Below are 18,549 nucleotides of genomic sequence, written 5' to 3'. Positions count from 1 at the left end.
AGCCAGAGATCAGGCAAGGAAAAAAGAGCTGCAGGACCCTGGACAAGGAAGGGGTTCAGTCCTCTGTGCCTTCTATGATCCCCCTGCCCTCTCACCTTCCACGTCTTAAAGGAAGAAGAGGAAGTGTGCGATTGTTTATCAGGCTGGCTACTGAGGGAGGGCAATGATGTATAGAAATAAAATCACTTAAAAATGCTGTTAAGCAATTTTCACAAACAAATATCCTTGTGTCCAAAAACTTGACATTTTGGTCCACATAAAGACAGACCAGCAGCCAGTCAAGTAAAGTGATGTAAGTTGAATTAGATCTTCTTTTTTACAGGTTACATTTACATTACAGGTTTACAGGTTTACATTATTTCCAACCATCTCCCGACATTAGCTCTGGAGTTCTCATGCGTACTTGCCCATCCCCACTGCATTATTCCTGTTTCTAAGGAAGCCTTCCCTGAAGCTTTCTCTGCTTTGCAGGTAAGTGTTGATTTTCCTTCTCCCTGTGCTTTTGGCCCAGTTGATCCCCGCTCAGCTTAATTCCTCTTGCCCATTCATCTCCCCTACTGGATGTTCTCTTAGCTAACACAAACTCACCATCATCACCCCTCACTATAACTATTGGCTGCTGTTGTTTTATTTCTCCAAGGTCTTCCCTCTTTTTGAAGTCATCATTGCTTCCTCCTTTGGGGGACCTATGCATCGCCCACTCTGTGGGGTTTCTCAGACACACATTCCAAGAATCCCACTTACTGAACTTTCTCAGTGGCTTCCTCTACATGGGAGAGCAACTCTAGCAGGGGACTGTGTCTATAGGACTCGCTACTGCCCAGTGTGTCTACCTCACTGCCTGGTTTATGGTGGGAACTCAAGGAATGCTTGAAGGACATGAACAGTCAAAACTCAGAGCAGCCTTACTAGTCAAAGATAAAAAAAAATTCATTATTCAGATAATTGAGGCAAGATTTCACTTTTGCACAGAAAATTCTCATCCAGATATGCCAAATCTTTTCTCTTTATGTATTTCTATTTCCCTGCAATGATTAGATCAGGATGAGGCTTTTACAGTTGAAACCCTTTGTAAACCAAAATGTCCAGGAGTTAGCTGGGCTGCAGACACTGAGTTGAGTTTCCTGAGAGACAAAAGGAGATGCCAGGAAGTGAGGGCTGCAGACAAAATAGAAGAGTTAGGGCAGAGGAAGTGGTGGTAACAATCTTGTAGGGCTCTGAAACCTAGGTCTTCCTTAGGAAGTGCTAACTGGAACACTCAGGCTGCTGTGGGAAAACATCTCTGCATCCTTCTGAGTTGGCTACTTTTTTACACAGTTCTGCATTTCTCATTTGGTCACCAGAATGCAAAAAAGCTTATCTTGTCTCCATTGTTTCCCGACCCTTTGGAAGTGCTATGATAGCAGGATGAGTCTCTCCAATCCCCTAATTTATTTCCACACTTGAATGCCCAACTGAATCTTTGCATGAAACATTCACACCACTGAGATGGTGACTCAATCATCCATGAATCTTTTTAAAAACAAAAACCAAGTCAAAGACAGAATTGTAAAAAACACAACAAAACAAAACCTATAGATAACTTATCCTTATATGATTCTTTTAGCTGGCTCAGAGTTGACTCAGCTAAAATGTGAATCACCTTGGTGTCTCCAAAGTTCATTTTAGTACCCATTTCTCCTTCTAATTCTGCCCACCTTTCTTCGAGTCCCTGTAACCTTCATACTAGCTCCAATTCTCTCTTAAATGATGGAGAGCAAATGTGTTGTGTCTCTGGAATACTTGTAATTTATCAAGGGACAAATCCTTCAACCAAAGACGTGAATCCAGAAGTGGGGAATTTAGACACTAGGAAGGACTCTTCTGGGGCAAGAACCAATCCTAGAGCACATAAAATCCTCATATTCGTGGCTACCAATTGGTCTATTCTTGAGCCAGTCTTCTTTGCAGGATGTTCCTATGTGTGATTTTATCATTTCTAGGTGAGATAGTTCCTTAAGCATCCTTCCCAAGCCAAGGAGACAAAATCTAACAGTGTAGAAAGTAGTATTATTTCCCACAGTAATACTTCCTGGGTTTTCATATTTTACATTAAACTTTGTTGGGAATGTTGTTGAGGGCAGAGATTATACCCTATTTTTAATTTCCCAATATCAAGCACAGTGTCCACATATAGCAAGTGCTCAGTAGATGTTTAATGAATTGAAATGAAATGACTCTAATCACACATCATTATCAGTACATTTTGTTGTTTGGCATAAAACACAATTGTATGCTCTAGGAATCTGTACAAATAAATCAGGCTGGTTGGGTTCTGCATTAATTTGTATGATTTTAAATGCAGCAGAATATGTAGAACAACTTAGGAAGATTATTTTCCTCATCACAGGAAGAAGTCCAGAGGTAGTTCAGAGACCTGGTGGAGATTTCAAGGATCCAGGCTCTTTCCCTTACTCTATCACATTCTGACTGATAACAGCTCATTAAGATCTGAGCTTGTGATTTTTACAATGCATTCGTTATTCTATTTTAGATTTAATAGGTAAGTGTATGCATGGAGGAACTCCACTGATACCAAAAGTAAAATTCCCCAATGTGTTCTAAAAGAGCAAAAAAGCCTAATTTAAAGTTAGATAAGTTATAATTTGTTGGGGTAGCTGGGTGTATAGATGAAAGAAAATTGGCAATGAGTTGGCAAACTCTAGTGCAAATAGAGGGGTCATTATATTATTCTATTTTTCCAATAAATAAAAACATAAATGAAAAGAATTTTTATTTGTATTTTTTTTGTTTGTTTTGGTTTGGTTTTGGTTTTTTTGAGACAGTGTCTTGCTTTGTAGTTTAGGTTGCTATTATCTCACTGCATAGTCTCAGACTCTCTATTCTGGTTCTGCCTCAGCCTCCTGAGTGCTGAGATTACAGATGTGTACTACCACAACCAGCTCTAGGATTTTAAAAAAACACTAATGATAATAAAAATACAAAATGAGTTGAATGTCACGCAAATTTCCATGTTGCCAAATAATCGCTTTCAATATAAAACATACAATATTATGAAAAAGCAAAAGAAAATTGAGATCTCTGGATATATGTAAAATTTCCCCACAATTTCCATTTATTTTATAGTTATAGGAACATGAATATTAATAGGTTCAATGGGATTTTTAGTAATCAGGAATGTATTAATTGTTAAAATGTGATAATTAGCAACACTGACTTATATAAAGAAATACCTGGTGGCAGAAGAAGAATGTGGGAATCCACTACCTTTTTCGTTTGCTTGGATGTGAAGGGGATTTAGGAGTTCAAGCTTCAATGACTGGTTTTGGCTTTGACACAAGATCTGTGAAGCCATTAAGGAAAAACCTGCCATTTTATTAGTTCTGTGTAGCAAAGTAAAGAAAATAGAACATGATTCTTTCCAAGCATGTAACAAAAGAGCTTGACCTGGATACTGGAAACTGAAACAATTGCCAGTAGAAAATGATAACTAATGTCAGGGTTATGCAGATATGGGTAGGAGGAAAAACAGGGAGGATATTGCAGGGAGATAAACAGCACATGCAAAAGTCCTGTGGTGAGAGGAAGCAGAGGGTTTAATCTAGAAACCACCTAAGTACTGGTTGGCTGTAGGCCCTGGATTGAGGAAAGAGAAGCAAGAGATGAGGCTACACAGATCAGGTCATGCAGGACCATGTCTTGCAAAGCAGAGGAGCAAAGTGACGGGAAGTGGGGTGTTTTCTTAGAGAAAGTTCATCAGGCCTAGCCCAAGAAAAAAGAAAACAGTAAGAGACTTACCATGAAGATGTTTGGCCAATGGATTCTTAGAGTTGTTCTAAGCCTGAATCCTGTTCTGAGTTGGTGTCTGTGTACTGTGCATCACCACAACAGTGGAGATCACTTTGAGGAAGGCTAGAGCCGCCAGGGATGGCAGATGATAGAATGGCTGGGGCGATTGAGAGCAGGAGCTGCCGCGATGACTGGAAAGTGACAGCCACAATCTCCTCCTCTGTGGAGCTCACGTGTAACTTGGAGGTGACTGTGTTCAGGGGTCAATGCAGAATAGAGGCCTGGGTTTGTTCACCTGGTTTTTGAGAAAAAGAACAACAGCATAAGGGAGAACAAGAGGAATTATTGAGAAATAGTCTTGTTTCTTTGATTTTATAACTAAGTTTTATAACACATATTTGCTACGCAGTGCAGTGTACAGTGCAGTGTGCAGAGTTATTTCCTCTCAGCTGTGGAAAGCCTTTGTTTTTATCTCCGTAAGACCCATCTGTGAGGCTTCCACAGGAGAGGAACTGCTGGTGAGAAAGACGTGATGATTGTGGAGTAATTATTCTGAGCCAGAGGAAGAGGTTAATTCGCCCTTTGGGAGTGGGCCTTCCCAAGTAGGGCATGAGCATCTGGCCCTGTGTGCACATTAGTTATACAACATTTCCAGAGAGACCTGGCAGCTGATGCCCCACAGAGGACAAAAAAATGCAGACTCAGAGAATGTTGGCACTGGTGGAACCTTGGGGCCTTGGGATCACTGAGGACAACCTGCTCCCCAGAAAGCTGAGGATGGTAAAGTCAAGAGAGCTTTGTGCCTAAGTGAAGGTCACAGGCAGTCATAACAGAGCAGAGAGCAGAACCCTAGTTCCGTAAGTCTCCATCTCTGCCCTTTCTGTCAATCACAGCTTAAGCCAGGGAATTATGCAAGGCCTAGCAAGTTCTCTCACAGCATATACCACCTTCTTCCCAGAGCCTTGTAAACCGGGGAGCTTCTGGGTTTTCATTTATTCTCCTAAATTATATAACAAGAAAGCTGAAGGACTGAACAAACCTACGAAAGCCAGAATGACAACAACAAATAGAAGGAAAATTAGAGCGAATCAAAGTTGCCGTAAACTAATGTGGGCTACAAATAAAAAGAAAGCACCATTTTAGCTTTTCTTTGGCTCATTTTTTCTTATTTCATTTGATGTTATAACATTTGCTTGGTTATTTGCATTTTTGTAACATGTCCTAAATCTTTAATGACACCAGGTTGAACAGGAAAAAATACAATAGCAAAATCTCTCTGTGGACAATGTGATAGCATAGAATACAGTTCCTATATGCATGGAGGTTAAGAATAGGCACCACAGACATCATTTCTGGGGTTGAAGACAGATGCTGGGGGACTTAGTTTACTTCCTGTGCTTCACTCAATCTTTCATTTATTTTTCTTTTGTTTTCTAGTTATATGGCACAATCTCCTTTCAAACACATTTTCCAGACAAGTCCAGTTTAAATTTTTATCGAACTCTCTCTGTATCTCTCTGTATATATGCATTTAAATACATACTGCATTCTTTAAAAAATATGGAACCAGGAGAGTATGGTGATGTGCACACCTGTAATTCCAACACTCAGGGAGGCCAAAGCAGTAGGATCATAAATTCAAGCCCAGCCTGGGCAACTTATTGATTAGCAAGAATGTGTCTCAAAAGAAAAAATTAAAAAGAATTTGGAATGTTCTCATTGTAAAGATGTTAGCTTCAGTCCTCAATACACACACACACATACACAACCACACATGCACATACATATACATACACAAAAATTTGTTGAAACCGGTTTAATAGTGGACAAATAAATGAGCAGAATGGAATGAGAAGAAATAGATGTCTGAGATGGGGTGAGTGAGGCAAGCACACAGAGACCGTGTACAGGATATCAACGAGCCTGATTTATGTAACCAATACTAATACAAATCAATAGGGAAACAAAGGTGTTTAACAGGATGTTAGGAAATCTAGGTCAAAAAAAAATAGGAATCCTGCTTTATACCAACATAGAGGAAGAGTCTGGATGGGTTAAATACCTAAATGTCAAGGTAAAACCATGTAGCTAGTTAAAAAAGAAAAAGAAGAAGAAGAAGAAGAAGAAAAAGAAGAAGAAGAAGAAGAAGAAGAAGAAGAAGAAGAAGAAGAAGAAGAACAAGAAGAACAAGAACAAGAAGAACAAGAAGAAGAGGAAGAAGAAGACTCTTATGGAGTGGAAGTGGGAAGGGCATTCCAAGAAGACCTAAAATCACCTTCTTAGGTAAAAGAAAGAATTACCATCATCAACAAGACTTAATTAACAAAAGGATTTTCTGAAGTATATACAAAGATTCCTGCAAGTTAATAAGAAAAAGAGAAAAACTTCAAGACAGAAACAAGCAAGATATAAAAAGGCAAGTCAAAGAAAAGGAAATATAAAGGGTGATTGTACATGAAAATATGAGAAAATTAATAGTAATCAGAAATGCATATTAAAGCAGCAATGATACAGTGATTTATTCCTGTCATATTCATAGTTACAAAATTAAACATTTTACAATGACATAGGAGGAGGCAGCAGGTGGGAAAGAAATTCTTTCGTGCCCACTGGTGATAAAGTAATCAGCGTGGATATTCTACAGTGACTGAAGCTAGTCCATAATGTGCAAGTCTTTGATTTGTGCTGGGAAAGCATCCTTGAGAAATTCTCCCAAAGTCCGGAAGAGTATAAGCATCCACGTGTATCCCGATTGTGACTGTGGCAGTGGGGAATTGGGAGCAAATTAAGAGTCCACAATTAGGGAAATTGGGGAGCAAAGTAATGATGAAACATGAATCATGATGTCATTAAATAAATGCTATTAGGAACAACAAGAAAAAGCACTTTTTATAGCACAATACAATTATGTAAAGTACAAATACATACATACAAAAAATAGCAAGTAATTTACAAGAAAACACATCATTTCAAACATAGATATCAAAAGTATTCAAGTGTATTGTAACATGGGAGAGATAATACGAGTAAAGATAAAGAGCTTCATGGAATATATTTGACAATAAAGTCACTTCAGTCATAGCATAAGTGATGATGGTAATATGCCATAAAATAAAGTTAGTGACTTAATCAGCTCTGTATCTGAGGACCAAATCAAATACAGAAAATTAAACTGATAAAAAAAATCTTAAATTTTCCCCTAATTCAAAGAACTAGATTAAAAAGTAAATATTTGGTCTTGGGTTCATTGCGGGCCTCCCTTTTTCTCTTTAGTCATTTGCTTTCTTACCATTAACAATTTGGAAAAAGTTCTGAGCTATCTTTCAATACCTTCACTCCCAAACGTAACCCGGGTCCAATGGACCCAACTCTTACCTTTCTACTGTAAATTTGTACTTTAGTGTTATATTAACCAGCTGTTTGTCTCAGTGCCTTTCCCTGAGGAATACAGGAAGCAATCTATGCATTTACTCACTTGGTATGATGAACGGTAAGGAGTGTGCATGTGTACAAAAGTGTCAAAACAGAATTTGGATACATCTTTATGCTCAGTCTAACTGGTTTTGCAAATAGTTAACTGAGCATCACAGAAACACCTGCACTGCCATTCAGTGTTGAAAATTGTTAAAAGCTGAAATGTTATAAGATTCTTTGAAATACACAAAGGCTGAAATGCAAGTAAAATGTTCTGTAGCACCAATAACCATATTCAAAAATGCATTCATTTTGACACCTCACTAACTGAATTGAAAGCAGTCATAGGTTTGCTGTACTTAGCACAGATTTCTCATGATGACTACAGGAATGTAAGAGACTTATAGAAAAGTAATGGATCAAAATATGGCATAAAATTTTATGTTCTTGTAGGTGTGAAGACTTGTTATTCTTTCAATTTAGCCAGGAGGTCCTTATTCATATAGTTGCAAACCAAACTGTGTTAAGAACAGACTTTCTGTTCCCATTTTACAAACTAGTCAAAATGTGGCATTCAACAGCTAGTCGCCAACTGATGTTACATTTGCTAAGGAAGCACAAGTTGACCAAGAACAAAGCAGAGACTCCAAATGAAGTGTTGCAGTTTCAAAACAGAGAACTGTATAGCACAACCTTTGAATTTCAGAAAGATATAACATTTACCTCATATATGGCAAAGAAAAGCAAATTGGTCTGCTGGTGTCAACATTTCACCATAATGGAAACATTGATAGGGAAACAAAGAGGAGAAAGAAGAGAAAGGAAAAAGAATATACCCTTCAATGTTCACAAAACAGAACACTGAGATGGTAACTTTCAACAACAAAACCAAACATGGGGTAGATGTTGTTGATGAGTTACGCAGCAGCTATGATGTCACTCAAAACACAAAGCATTGGCCAATGATGATGTTTTACTTGGCCCTAAACATGTGTGGCATAAGTAGTTTGATAGTTTACAAAGAATTAACAGGTGAAAAATATCACAGAGAAATTTTCTTAGAAAATTGGGACTGAAGTCATTTACAACAGAGGAAAAACAAAATATTTTGCCCAGGAACTACAGAAAAAAAATTGTGGAGCATAGTGGTGAACTGACAGTTGAACAGGCAGGTGCAGCATCACAAAGAATTACTATGACAGGAAAACCAAAAAAGATGTCAACGGTTCTGTACAAGAAAGTACAGGAAGACAAAATATATGCGCTATCAGTGTAAGTGACACTTGTGTATGAAACATAAAGTTGCCTTGAGTGTGACAGTTGAAGCAAAGCCTATTTCTGTAGTAGACTTTTGTTTGTGTTTACATTGTAGTTCACATAGGCTTTTATTTTTGATGTTATCTTTTAGATTTTATAAGGAAGTAAACAGTTGATGTTGACAATTTTGATGCTTCTTATAAACACTCAATAAATATTTAAAATTCAATTTTTTGGTATTAAGTACTCATAGTTTAATATAATAAAATTCAAAACATAATAATTTATCAATATAAATAGTCTAAAGAATAAATATGGACACCTTGATGACAAAGTTAGTCTTCTGCTTCAAGGGCCAAAAAAGTGTCCTTTACTACAGTGGGACACATGACTGTCTGAAATAAAGTTGACATTTTAAGAGCCCCTTAGGCGTGGGATTAAGTTCTGCCTAATGAGGGATGAGCAGAAATGATGTCTCACTCTCAAACATGCACTTGGACAGACAGGTTAGAAACCTTCTTTCCTCTTCTGTATTGCTAGGTGGCACATTAGGCAAAAGTTGGCAAATTCTTCTGTCCATCGGCAAGAATTTGGTAACATTAAATGGAAGCGAAAACATTAATGAAAACTGCCATGTACTACAATAAACCAAATGAAACTGAAATTTTTACAGATCAAAAATGACCAACATTTAGTTTGACAAAATACTGAGAAAAACAACTTAAACAGAGAAAAGACTTACTTACTTAGGCTTTCAGTCCCAGGTCACTTGGCTCCACTGTTTTTTGGCCTGTGATGAGGGAGAGCGTCACGGCATAGATGGTGAGGAAGAGATATCTACCTCATGGTGGCCAGAAAGGGAGGAAGAGGAGAAAGAAGAGAGAGGAAAAAGAATATACCCTTCAATGTTCTGCATCCGGGGAACTGTTTCCTCCATCAGGGCCCACATACTAATGTTTCCACTACATCCTAATAGCAAATGAGGTAAGAACGTTCACAGTTCAGTCACAGTCCAATACAGTCCAAAGTCCATACCTGTAAGGCATGAACTTTCAGGGACATCCTAGATCCAAAGCATAACATCAGTCATTTCCTATGGGTCAGTCTAATAAGCTGAGTACTTATTAAGCATTCAAGTATTCCCTTTCTTTCCTTTCCTAGTAAAAAGAGTCCCTAGTCTGAGAGCTTCTTGACAACATGAACTCTTCTTTGTTTAACTTTTTTGGAATTCTTCTGAAATCCTTTTTTAGAGTGCACACTAAATACATAAGCAATAATTCCCTGAGAAATGTGCTGTCTTGCTATGGGCTGCTTGTAAAGCAGATCCTGGAACAGGATTCTAACACATGTAGTTGCTTGGAGGGAAAATAAATGTTAATGGCAGGAGGAAGTGAGATGAGGAAGGCAAAGCAGCCAATGAAGGATGCTCCCACTGTGGACAAGGAGGGCTCAGCCCGCTGGGAGTGTGGGGAGCGGCTGCACAGCAGCTGGGGCTTGCTCCGCCTGGGGGCAAGGGAATCGTCACTGCAGATTGCTGCCACCGGTGCCCAGCAGTTCTTCAGTGCTTCCAGCCTGCTTTGGGCAGAATGGGTTCCAGCCCTCTAAGGAAGTCTCCAGTGGAAGAGATTCAAACACTCACATTTGCAGGTCAGTAAAAAGCGTCCCACTAGTAAGGCCTGAGAAGGCATGAATGGGGTTTCCACAGTGAACACTGCAGGATAATTGATGGTTTGGCTAAGTCACAGTTGACAAATCATAGCATGCCTTGGTTTTTCTTCCTCTTTTCTCTTCTCTCTTCTCTTCTCCTCTTCTTTTCTCTTTTATTTTCTCTTGAGTGAATAAACGAATGATCTAAAAGGTATCTAGTAAAGAAAAAGTATTGCATTCCACACCCCATCCTAGTCATTAAAAACAAACAAGAACAAAAGGCATTCTTGCTCTTATATGTGTTCTTCGTGGACCTCTGTGAGACAGTTTCAAGGATATATAAACAGGAGCAGAATTTACCCAGCTGTGTAACTTCTGTAAGTTCTGGTATGTATACATTCTGTAACTTTAAAAATGAACTTCCGAAAATACTAAAGAAGACAAATATACCTAATATCAAAAATATCATAAATATGGTTATGTTGAGGTCACAGAAAGTAAAACCAAAACTCACAGATTAAAAAAAGAAGAAGAAGAAAGAAAACAAAGAGGGCTCAGAGTGGGTGAGCTCTGCAGAGGCCGAACAGAAGCAGAATCAGTTCTGCCTGGTGCTTCTGCAGCCTGTGCCTGGGAGCTGATCCAAAGGCACAAAGTCACAATTCCTGTTTGGGCACTAATTCCCGTGAAACCTTAAGCAGGTCAGTTCCTTCCAGTCAGCAAAGACTGACACAGGCCTCTCCTTAAGAGCACCAAGAAATAAAGTTTATAAAGCATCTTGAAACAAAAGTTCTTATTGCAATTTGCAAAAAGGGAGGCACTCAGCAAAAGAGGCCACAGGCTCAGCTGGGATCGAAAAGGTCAGCATATGCCAGCTTGTGCGATGAACTAATTACACCCTCTACAACCCTCACCAGAAGCCAAATTCAGATTTCTGTCTCTCCACACTATGTTTAGAAACTACCATTGCATACAAAAGTCTAAGTTTCTTTCTGTTGAGAAATGAAAATGCAGCACCCCTTTGAGTCTGTGTAGGTGCATGTGCATTTGTACATAGGTGTGCACATGTGCATGTGTGTGTAAAAACTATAACGTATGTCAACATGTTGCACTTTAATAAAATGTCTTGGGTTTTATCTACTTAATCATACTTAAGGCAGCAGATGGCATTTTATTTGACCTTGATGATAGTTAACACAATAAAACATACTAGTGATTATAACTCTACATACAATCCTCTTACCAGAAACATCACTCTCTTTTGAGTTTACGTGAGAGTTCAGTGTTTTCTGGGAAATGTGCCTTCATGCTTTTCTTGTTCTGTAACTCCACAGCCTGGCTTGCTATTTTATTTTGTCTGTCCCAGAAACATTTAATGGACTCCTTGAGATTTCTCTTTTTTACTTTTATTTTTCTACTGAATTGTTACATTCTGGGATTCCTAGCTCATTATTGTTCTCAGGATAGACTTCTGGGACTTTCTTCTCCAGGTAAAATCTGCATCACCCTTTTATCTCTGCATGTGGAGAGTCTTGCCAAAGCTATTCTCTAGAGAGAAGGAATTTAAATCATGTGCAATCTGTTCCAAGGGGCATATTCCGTGTCTTGCCAGTGGAACAATTTATCTTCTTTAGCCTTGGATAAAACTGAACCAAAGACAATCTGGTTTTATTCAAGTTATTCACCAAGGGAAACATTTATTATGGCTGTTATAGCTCTGCATTATTGAGAAAAGGACATTAATGTTCATGTGCCTATGGACCTAATCTTTCTACAAGCTTCCAGAGGGAGCTCACCAAGTATAAAAGCACCAATTACATGTGAGTGGTTTATAACATTTAACTATCCCTAAAAGAAAGTTAGTTATGAAAAACTTTCAAATAAAGATTTCTATCAGTTGATATTGTTGTCTCAGTGGAAGAATAGCCTACTATGTGATAAACTGAACTTTCATAATGTGACTATCACTTTAAAAAATCCTTCTCTTTGACACAGTAGCAAAACTAATTTATTTGCTCAGCAGATATACTGAGTTTGTTACTTTGTGTTAAATGCACAGAAGTAGACATGCTACAAATTGACCAAGTAAAAATTATAGAGCTGAAAACTACAGTGTAGAAATAAAGTATTCATTCAGTGTGTTTAACTCTATGACTAAATACACAAAAGAAATGAATTTGAAGAAAGTCAGTAGAAATTATGCAATTTACCATGAAGTGAAAAAAAAAAGACTGAATAAAACCACTAAATAGAATGTCCTAGATGTATGAGACATTATCAAGTGGTCTAATATACATGAGATTGGTGTCAAAGAAGGGTAGGAGAGAATATGAAAAATAAATAGTGTTTTCAGAGATAATAGCTAAGCTATGTCCCAGTTAAGGAAAGACATTTATCCACAAATCAAAATTCTAGGATAAATCCCCAATTCATAGGGGAAAGCACTGCATATTATTTGGATCCTGGCTACCAGTATTACCTCATTTTCTTAAGATCTTTCTCAAGCTACTCATCTTTGAGTCTTTTTCCAGCTTTTGCCCTAGTAGTTGCTTCTGAATATTTATATTTCAGTTAGAATACCAAATTCTCAGAGAGATCTTGTCTGATTAGTAGCCTAAAATCACCAGCTCTAGTCTTCATTTTTATCTCTTTAACTACTCTACTTGGTTGTCTTGAATTTTTTCCAAAGCATATATCATTACTTGAATTTATCATAATTTGTTTTCTGATTTCACTACTTCTTCACTGACTAGAATATAAAATCTCTGAAAGAGGGAATTTATTTTTCATTTAGTAGTGTGTATCCTCCATGCTTACAAAAGTATTTGCACATGGTGGGGGTCATTGTGTGTGTGTGTGTGTGTGTGTACAGACACTAAAGGGCCCCTTTGAGATTCTGAATTGCTTTGCTTACATTTTCTCATATAAGTTACTCTTCTAAGTTCATCTGTACTTCTTCGTTCTGCTTCTTAAATGGAAGGCTAAAGAAGTGCAGTATTTTCACAATGTTTTCAGCCACAGAATATACTATTGTTTCATTCACTCAGATGTCCATCAAAATCAAGCAGAAGAGGAAAAAGAAAGCTGGCAAAAATGAGTGATTAATATCTTTTCAATTTGTTCCTTGAACTTATTCAGATTCTCTCAGATCTGGAACTATCTTTTTCATGGTTTTTTCCAATTTTTCCTTATTGGTCACTTTTTTACTCAATGCTGACATGGGGTCAAAAAAGGAAAAGTGAGCATCTTAAGTAAAATTGATATACAGGTTGTGAATAGATCATTTAATGTTTGTAAGTATTTTATTTTTACTAATTCTATTCCTATGGCATCCATTTGAAAAGACAAATGGTCCAATTTAAAAATCTTTTTATTGAAGTTAGAAAAAGATTAAGAGAGGCTAGATGACTGTTCCAAGCTTTTATAGGAAAATGTCTAAGTTTAAGTATCTAGTTATTTCTTATATTTTTCTGCCAATATTTATCCCACATTTTGGGTATCTTAAGTTACCACTCAAGGAGGTTTCCATAGATATTTAGGAGAACTAAAGATCAGAATATTGAAGTTTTCTAATGAGCAAAAGCAAGTGGCCATTAATAATCTTACCACGAGGTCAGAACTCGGGACTGAACTCTTTAGAGATCTGCAGAGCCTCTTCTAATATGGATGCCTTAATGGCTTGTTGTCTTGCTTTCTTCCAGGGGCCAAAATGCCAGACAGTTGTTCTTGCTATTTATGTTCTGCTCATGAGAATATAATAGTGTTTTTAACTACCAAACTTGCAATTGGAATAAACACTATAAGTGAAAATAAATTTCAAGTCTTCTGGGAAGGGTACTTTTGAAGAAGATACATTAATGAAGTACATACTTCAGAAGACACTTTATTGGCTTTGTTTAAATCTGTCTGGATATTTCTGAAACCTTAATCATTATGAAACTATTGTCCCTCCACGAAGTTCTTTCAGTTCTCTATTTTTGCTCCAGCTAACAACTTTGTATCTTTACTAAACTTCTTATTTTATAAAAGAAAACAAAATCTCCTCTTCTGTGGCTTCAAGGAGTGATGTGGCTAGGTAGCATGGCATTGTCCCTGTGTCTAAGTCCTCTAAACTCAGCCTGACACTTATGCAAGACACGTAGCCAAGTGCTTTAGCTAATAACAGTGCTGGGCAAGGAGAAGAGAGAGTAGAAAGAACCCCAAGTATAGATCAGGAGGGAGTAACTTACATATGCGTACGTGGGAGCATGGGATTGAAAATCGCTCACTGAAATCTGCTTCTGTGCCTGGCCCTGGGATACATTTTGAGGAAGATCCACTTAAACCATCCAAACCCTACAAGTGAGTTTTTAACATCAGTGTTCACAAAAGTCCTTTGCAGGCTATAAAAATGCTGTGCAAATATTTAGGCATTAAAAGTACTGTAATGAAAGGAAAACAACCTTTTATTCTCAATACTTTTATTCTCTTTCTTTCAATCAGAAATTTATTTTCTGATCTTTTTTTCCTCATCCTATTGAGGTAGGATTTCAGCCTTCTATGATCCCATGAGGCTACACTCAAGGAGAAGGTGGCCTGACAGTCCTGAAGCTTGGCAAAACACTTCTGGCACAAAATAGACACTGAAATATTCTTCGTTAAGGAATGAAGAAAGTATATTTGAGTAATAAGCTGAGTGAAGGACGTAGAAAGTCTGAATACAGCAAGAGACTTTCCTTGAGGGTGAATATGCACAGCATAAATATTCTGCTATCTTGGGCCCATAACCTCATGGGATCAAGCTAGGCCTACCCTAATTGGTTTAAATGTGTTATATAATGAGGAGAAACTTCCTGGCACAGAGCAGGAGACTGCTAATCCTTCAGGACTGCTAAAAAACAATTTTTTCACCTGCTTTTATTTTAGGGAAAATACTTCTATGTTTTTCCTCTTATCTTACATTTTCTTTGTGAGTGAGAAGTCTTAGCTGGTTAACTCAATATGCTTTCTCTTCTGTATAAGGCTATGGAGGCATCCCATGTGGAGATATTTAGTTAGTTCAGTAGTAAATCTAAATAAACAGCATCCTATTTTAACAACAGAGTGGTAAGTAGAGCAACAAAACCTTGAAGTAATAATACTGAGAGGCCTCAAGAAAAGTGAGGTTTACTATCAATAGCTACAGTTGTAGAGACAGATCCTTCTTTCTATGCAGTTATAATTATTCTATTCACAAATAGAATAATTATAATAATTTCTGAGCATAAATATTAGACATATGGAAATTAGATAAATAAGAATATAGTTGTTAAGAAATGGTGAAATTCCAGGTGATTTAGGGATTGAGTCTGAGAAAATAATCAACAACAAAGAAAGGACAGATTGATACACCAGCAAGAAAGCACAATCTGGGAAACAGTGCCATGCACAGGCCACTGCTGAACTGGAACAGACAGACCCTGGCCCCTTCCCATACATGGGCTGGGTTGGCAAACAAGAAATACCACACACACACACACAGACACCATGAACAAGCAGATTATCTGGAGAATCACAGGCTGTGACGATAGCTATGGAGGTGAAATGCAATTGGATGCCTGTGACGCTTTGGTATTTTGCTAACATGGCAGGGCTAGGACCAGTGGTCTGTTCATAGGTTCAGAGGCTAATGGTATGCAGTGTGACATCTAGGGGGATCTCTTTCTGAGGGTTGCAGCTATTGTTGATTCCTATGGTTTTGTTTTGAAGTCCTATATCATTTCCATTGTTTTGTTGAGTTGAGTTTTATTCTTTTTTGTTTTGTTTGATTATGTCAAATCTGATGGCAGGAGCAGCCATTTCAAAAATAAGAAGATATATTATGGTAGTCATTTTGGATTTACTACTGGCTTGTTTTGAAGTCCTTTATTGCATTCACTGTTTTGTTTTTATTGTTTCTATTCTATTCTGTTCTTTTTTATTTTTACCATGTCTGAAGTTATCTGCAGGTATTTTAAAGATATCAAAAGGCATTATGGTAACTATTGATGATTTCATAATGTTTTGAAATCCTGTATCTCTTACATTGGTTTGTTTTTATTGGTTTTATTCTGTTTTATCCTCTTTAAAATAAAAAAAGAAGCAAAGAAAGAAAGAAAGATAAAATCACTTAAAAATATGAATAGGTTACATGCTCTGGGAAAAGGTTTAACATATGTTTTCAGATTTTAAAGGCCTCCAAAGCTAGTATTAATGGGGCAGAGTAAGTTAATAGTGAAAAGACAAATTCTGGCCTTGAGTTGAAATCTCTACGCTCTGGGATTAGAGCCTTCTGGAAAGTCCATAGACCTCTGTTTCTGAAATGGTGCAAACAAAGTCCTAGAAAGATATTCCTAAGAAGTAGCCAATAACTGGCCACCAGATAAGAAGCCGGGCCAAGATCCAGACCAGTGTTATAACTATGCAATCCACTGCTCTGTGAACTTAACTAGGGGTGGAAAGGTTAAAGACAACACTTGAAAGAACTCTCTGTAGAGAGGCAACCCTTCTAGGCTATGACATTAAGATGTCATGACCAAGCTACTGCTTCCCTCTTCACTGACTGTAAGTTCCAGCAATCTCAGAGCCTTGCTCTTCTCCTTGGTAAATGGGGATGATGGTTACACATTCTGCCTCAGTTTTGTTGATTATATTGTGTCAGCAACCTATGACATGGTGAATGCTCAGCAAAGACCAGATATTTAATATTTATGCAGCTGTTGCCAAATTATTAAATTAATAACTGACATTTCTTTTCTTTAGGTTGGGGAAAATGAGCTTTGATAGCAGGAGAATAAATCAAAGTGTCACAGTGACTGGAGAGCATCAAAAGGTCTCCAGCATGTTGGAGGTAAAGGTCCCAGTGAAGCAGCCATGGGGAAAAAGTAATTGAACTTTTTTCCCTGAGGAACTACTTCTGACCAGAGGAATCACTGTAAAGGGCCATGCCAGAGATGAAATTTCTCATCTCAGAGGTAGAAATGACTGCAAACCCTCATACTTTCATTTCTTGAAAAGATAAGTGAGAAATCTCTCACGAGCAGAACATATGTAAGTAGGAAACCCAAGAGAGTCTTAAGAATATAGAAACTATAGAATTACAAAATAAACCAAGGTAACTATTTTTAAAGGGATGCTTAGAGAAATTCAACATAGAATACAAACTTTTTATCTGCTCGATTAACATCATTCAAAGACAGAAACAATCTTCAGTAATGTGTTCTTTTCTACAGCTTTGGGTTCAAACTCTTTATGTGATATTAAGAACATCATTATTCAAATTTACTGTGCCTCTAGAAACTCCTTTCTATGTCTTATCTTGATGTTTAAAGTGAGTTTTCCTATTCAGATCTAACATTTTCCTACCTCTGAGCATTGGTTTGTGATCTTCATCTGCATACACGTAAGTCAACATTGTGCTCATCCTGACATTTCTAACTCACATGCCATTTTGTTCCCAAGTGCAGTCTGTGCCTCTAGTTGAAGAAATCTTTGACTGTGCTGTGCTCTCCCTTCCCACTTCCTGTATCATTTTCATGCAAACCATTTTCTCTGTTAAGTTATAATTATTTGACTAATAATTATTTGAATGTATAGTGCAGCTCTGCTCCTGAATGGTAAGCTCTGAACTCAAGGTTCACTGCTGATATATTTTTAATCCATTTCAGTGAATACATATTTAATGCCCCGTCTGTGCCAAGCACTCAGCTGGTGTTCTGCCTCTGTCACAAGATCCATCACTTTCTGGGACATGGTTGCTAATGAGCAAATAGGATGATTAACTAGTTTCAGCCTATTCCTTTTGCACTTTTGGTGTTTATCTTCCAAATATCCTTATGAGAAATCAATTCCATTTAAAAATATTTAAATCACACACACACACACACACACTCAGGTACTATTGTATCATATCTCCCCAAATAAGAGAATCCACCCTATAGTTTATATGGTTATACAACAAATACTATGAAGATCTGCTAAAATAGAAATCAAACTCTAATCATATCAAAATATGTACTTATGTCCTTTTATAAAGGGATGTTATTTGGTTATTGAGTCTCCAACTAAATTGTAAGATCTTTTGGGATGGAGACTATCTTAGTAGTTTATATCCAATGTCTTCTATGTAGAAGGAATTTGATAATCCTCATTTGTATGTGTGGCAAATTTAAATTTGTATTATGTACTAGTGTTATACTATAAAAGATATGCCATGCTCTATAAGGAAAGAATAACTAGAAACAGGAAAATATTTTCTAAGCCTTGCTCGGTTCAAATGTCTCATAGATCTCTCAAACCAACTGGAATTAATCTATCAACTGATTTTATGTTATTTTTAGGAAAAACCTTAACTCAAATGTTCAGAATCCTCACAAAATATCGGCAGATAACAAAATACTGTTCTACCTTAAACACTGTGAAAATTAGTTGGTTAGGCCTCATCAAGGG

The 18,549-nt window shown here is 37.3% G+C and overlaps 2 long non-coding RNA genes across 4 annotated transcripts in view; one reads left to right on the top strand and one right to left on the bottom strand.

Annotated features, from left to right (window-relative positions):
- The window catches only part of LOC134478097 (uncharacterized), a 71,062-nt gene extending 61,147 nt beyond the window's left edge, over nt 1–9,915 (bottom strand). For both annotated transcript variants that reach the window (XR_010050489.1, XR_010050488.1), the window contains exons 1-2: nt 9,207–9,915; nt 3,799–4,084 (exon numbers count right to left, since the gene is read on the bottom strand). This is a non-coding gene — a long non-coding RNA (uncharacterized LOC134478097). The remainder of the gene's footprint in view (nt 1–3,798; nt 4,085–9,206) is intronic.
- Nucleotides 9,916–9,972: 57 nt separating this feature from the next.
- The window catches only part of LOC106027794 (uncharacterized), a 35,108-nt gene continuing 26,531 nt past the window's right edge, over nt 9,973–18,549 (top strand). For both annotated transcript variants that reach the window (XR_010050487.1, XR_010050486.1), the window contains exons 1-2: nt 9,973–10,107; nt 16,864–16,951. This is a non-coding gene — a long non-coding RNA (uncharacterized LOC106027794). The remainder of the gene's footprint in view (nt 10,108–16,863; nt 16,952–18,549) is intronic.

This window comes from Cavia porcellus, unplaced genomic scaffold, assembly GCF_034190915.1.
Source record: "Cavia porcellus strain 051 isolate PalLab524CR breed Dunkin Hartley unplaced genomic scaffold, mCavPor4.1 scaffold_11, whole genome shotgun sequence".
In the NCBI taxonomy this organism is placed as follows: domain Eukaryota; kingdom Metazoa; phylum Chordata; class Mammalia; order Rodentia; family Caviidae; genus Cavia; species Cavia porcellus.
The sequence above is the reverse complement of the archived record's forward strand: the minus strand, read 5'-3'. Positions and strand labels throughout refer to the sequence as shown.